Consider the following 4937-nt stretch of genomic DNA (forward strand, 5'->3'; position numbering starts at 1 on the left):
AATGAAAAGATTAAAGTAAAATAAATAGAGTAATTAAAAAAGCCACATAAAGATGGAAAGTACACAGAGTCGATAATATATGCTATATTGTGTTGTCTTTGAATTGTTTGATTGCTGAGGAAAGAGCAACATCTGCTAAAAGACATTTGATTATAAATGCTGCTGGATTAATCCAACCTACATATCTTAAAAATGCTTTGGCCGGGCATTGGTGGCACACGCCTTTAATCCCAGCACTCGGGAGGCAGAGGCAGTCGGATCTCTGTGAGTTCGAGGCCAGCCTGGTCTCCAGAGTGAGTGCCAGGACAGGCTCCAAAGCTACACAGAAAACCCTGTCTCAAAAAAGAAAAAAAATGCTTTGACTTCAAAATTTAAGTCTAAAGAAATGTTACTTTGGAACAGAAGTTCTGTTTTTGTTTCCACAGAAAATGAAAAGCTGTGGATTCCTCCCAGACTAATATGGTTTGATCAAGCAAGACCCCTGAAATGTTACTGAAAAACCAAGAGACAGCCCTACAGGGAACATGCTTTATGCTTCCCTTTTCCCAATTCCTTCTGGTTGAAGCTACACCCAAATGGGTGTGCCCACCGTTACAAGTTCACAGGCAAAACACCACTACAATTCTCCTTTTAGTCTAAAGAAAAGGTTTTAATCCTGATGAAAATACTATACACAATGATAACAACTGTCAAAGTATATTCCAGGAAAAGAAAAGGTACACATACACAAATTAAAACCTACTACCATTGAGAACAACATTGAGCAATAGATACATACTACACTGAAGCAGTGGTCCAGGTGATCCAACATACAAAACAGCTGAAACGATGCAGCCTCAGAATACTACAGCCAGGATTTGGACAGATTTCTGGGTTTTCTCAGGATCCCATGGTAAGGACATCATTTCCAAACAGCAGGAGGCAAGAACAACACCCAAATTCCCAAATGTTGTTTATAATTTTTTCATTTAAATTGGGGTGATTATAAATGGTTAATGATCACAGCCAACCTCTTTCTAAAGGAAAAAAGGGGGGAATATGATATAGAAATGAATACTTTACATTGGAATGGATTTTGATTTATTGATACAAATTTAAAGTCAATTTTGTGATATGAATATTCTCTTGTTTAGGTATTGCATTTACACAACTCTTTTAAAATGTAATGTATAATTAAATATAGGTTGTAGTCACCTATAATAGTCAAAAATTATAGTTATGGGTGCTTTGAGCAAAGGTGAGCTGGAAAACCACAACATGATGAAAAGAAGAAAAAAAAACAGATAATTTGGTTGTCTACTCGGTTTCAAACCCAGGATCTGGGCATGGCATAGACTTGAATGAAGACAATTAAGAAACTAGATAGAGAGCCACCTGCAGCTCCTCAGCAGACCGTCACTCCAGGGACACAGCACCTGCTGTTTGCATCTCTTCCTTGAGCTGACTGTTGGGGAATGGCATTGCCAACAATTTCTAGCATCTTGGACCTGAGCCTCAACACACAGTGCACCAGATCCCCAGAGGAAAGCCATGAGGTTTGTGTACAATGCATAGATGCTGGCAGGTAGCCTCCTGAGTACAAGGTAGTGGTGGTGGATGCAAGTGGTGTTGGTAAAAGTGCTCTCACTATCCAGATGAACCACCACTGCTTCGTGAAAGAACATGACCCCACTATCTAGGATTCCTACTGGAAGGAGGTGGCCCTGGACAATTGTGGCTACATTCAGAATGTGCTGGACACAGCAGGGCAGGATACCTACAGGGACTTGCAAGACCAGTGCTTAGCAGCTGGTGATGGTGTGCTGGGTGTCTTTGCTCTTGATGACCCCTCATCTCTGGACCAGCTGCAGCAGATATGGTCCACCTGGAGTCCTCCTCAGAAGCAGCCCTTGCCCCTGGTACTTGTGGGCAACAAGTGTGACCTAGTGAGGACTGCTGGAGATGCTGACACAGCTGCAGCAAACCTGGCTCATAAGTGGGGAGCCCCCTTTGTGAAGACCTCAGCTAAGACACGGCAAGGTGTAGAGGAAGCCTTTGCTCTCATTGTCCATGAGATTCAGAGGGCCCAGGAGGCTGTGGCTGAGCCATGCATGGGGAAGACCCGGCAACACAAAGACACGTGTAGCTGTGGCTACTCTGTAGCCTGAAGATCTTAGTCAAGAAAATTAACGATTCTCTCATGTCATGTCCAGATGATAATTCCCTTAGCATAAGAGTTCCCTCCCCCACCAAATAAGTTACCATGGACACCTTTTCATTCTCATTTGGTGAGGAGTTAGGTTGTAACAATGGGGTGTCCAGCATTGGCTTTGATCTATGAATCTGTATGCAAAATTGAATAAATGTTGTTCATACTAAAAAAAAAAAAAGAAACTGGATAAAGGACAGACTTTATCTTGAAAACAAATTGCTATAGTTACAGCAGCTAAACAAAAATGGATCTGGGTAAACTGTTGTGCCCTGCCTAAGGGGACAATTATTTTTCTGGGTTTAGATGTAAGTCTGAGAGAAAAGATCTGAGAAATTCTTGATGTGCTCCAAGAGAAATCCCTACTCTGTGGAGCACATGGCTATAAAGCACTTTTCAAGTTTTCAAAGTAAATTACTAGATCATACGTATATCTTATACATATTAAATTTTCTGCCCCCAATACCTACCACGAAAAAAATTATAGTTATGTTAGTTATATTTTCTAGATATACATAGATATATTTCAAATGGATAGTCTTCAAACCTTTCAAACACCTACAGAATATGGTATTTAAAATGGTTTACAGATTTTCTTGATAATGAGACACAACTGCTCCTGGCAACACTAATTACTTCAGAAAGGAAGATGGGTATCAAAGAAATTCATTATGGAGTTGCTTTCAATATGGTGAGACTAGCCATTTGGGCAAGGAACTGCTCTTGCCTGCACTGTTTGACTGTATGCTGTCCAAACTGGACATGCAGGGCCCACAGGAAAGTGACTGCTGAATTTTCAAAACAAGGTGGACAGTCTGAGTGTTCCTTCTTCATGGAAGAGTCTGCCTGCCAGACATTCTGCAGGACACAAAGAAAGATGACTGACAAACTGCTAATAGAGGCAAGACAGTTTCAAACTTCCTGCTCTGTGAGAAGTGACCTATGGGCTGAAGATGGATGCTCCAACATTACAGAAGAACTTTGGGTCACTGTCCAGGCACCAAGATGTCTCTGTCAGTTCTAGAGTTTACACATTATCCTCCTGTGGTCTTTGATGGAGTGGAAGACTGATAGTTATGGTTATAGATTTCTGTAGTTATGATAAAATATAAGTTACATATAAAACTTTAGACTCACAAAGGATAGATGATAGAATATTGTCTTTAAATGTTGCCCGTGTTAATGGACTAAATATTGTTCTTACTTGATAACTCTTTTGTTACATATAATTTTACTATATTAACGTTAAAACCCTTCTTTTTATTTAGACAGAAAAGAGGAGATGATGGGAGATGTCCTTCTGTATATATGTTTCTCTTATTGGTTTATGAATAAAACACTGCTTGGCCAATTGAAGCAGGAAGACAGGCGGGACTAGAAGATGTGGAGAATTCTGGGAAAGGTAGGCAGAGAGAGACCCTGAAAAGACCATGTAGCAGAGTAAGGAGTAACAGGTCTGAACCATTCTCTTGTAACATAAGACCACATGGAAATACTTAGATTAATAGAAATGGGTCAATAATTAAGACAGAACTAGCCAATAAGTAGCCCTAGCCATCAGCCAACAGATTATAATTAATATAGCATCTCTCTGTGTTCATTTGGGGCTGAAGCGGCGGGACCTGGCAGGACAAGAAACTCTAGCAAAAATGCACAATGCCTATTATTTCTGAGCTTAGTGGCACCCAGTTCAGAAGAGTTTTTGAGTTATCAGTTAGGGCCAGAAAAATCTCCAGTTTTAAAAGTTACATTGTGTGTGTGTGTGTGTGTGTGTGTGTGTGTGTGTGTGTGTTCACCCCACTTTCACGCACATGCCATGGCATGTGTGGAGATCAGAGGGTAAATTGTGGGAGTTTGTTTTCTCCTTTGATTATATGGGTCCTAGAGCTCAAACTCAGTTTGTTAGGCTCGGTGACAGGTGCTTTTAGTCATTGGGCCATTTTGCTGGCCTCAATCTCCATTTTTAACAATCTCTCACAAGATGTATAATGTGGGTCCAGTGACCATACAGGTGATGTTGCATGCTTGGTCCTGATCCTTAGTGCACAGTGGTAATCATGCATGCATTGTCTTCCAAGCTAGTGATTATCATAAAAGAATACAGCTAATAGAATTACTTCATGAAGATATTAACCACAAGTGACATTTTGAGTCCCTTTCCAAGCTCAGTTGGTGATATGATAAGTAGAAACTGCCAGCAAGTGCCACAATGCCTTTATTCTAGAAAGTGAGCTGTTGGAGAATGGGGTCACATTGGGTAACATATCCAGAGGTTACCTGTATGTAAAATACGCTGGAGTGTAGGTATTACCTGGAACTAGCTTCTAAGGAGTATTGTCAAGGCAATGGGACATCCCTCCTATGGTGACCTTACATTATTTAAGTCTATAGAAGGCAGGAGAGGTTTTCTGTTTCAGCTTTTGGGACTTAAGGGAAGTCTACAATCAAGAGTCAGCCAAAACCCTGAACCTTCAGTCAACCAGCAAAAGGGCAAGCATTCTGCAAGCAACTGTGAGAAGTTCAGACTGAGAACTGATCCTGAAACCACTTTCCCTGCTGAAGCCTTATGAGACTGTGAGTAGAGGATCTAGCTGTGTGGCACCCAGACTCCTGACCCATGCAAAATGAAAAAAATAAGAGAAAGGAAAAGTGCTTTGTTTACAGCTACTAAACATGTGGCAGTTTCTTACACAGCAATACAAAAGTAATAAGGAGTGAGGAGAATAGGGGATAGAGTCAGCTGCCATCC

The 4937-nt window shown here is 40.9% G+C and overlaps 1 pseudogene; it reads left to right on the forward strand.

The window, feature by feature from the left end:
• Positions 1-1454: 1454 nt before the first annotated feature.
• On the forward strand, positions 1455-2147 carry LOC100766275 (annotated as a pseudogene).
• The last annotated feature ends 2790 nt before the right edge of the window (positions 2148-4937 follow it).

This window comes from Cricetulus griseus, chromosome X (assembly GCF_003668045.3).
Source record: "Cricetulus griseus strain 17A/GY chromosome X, alternate assembly CriGri-PICRH-1.0, whole genome shotgun sequence".
Taxonomy (NCBI): domain Eukaryota; kingdom Metazoa; phylum Chordata; class Mammalia; order Rodentia; family Cricetidae; genus Cricetulus; species Cricetulus griseus.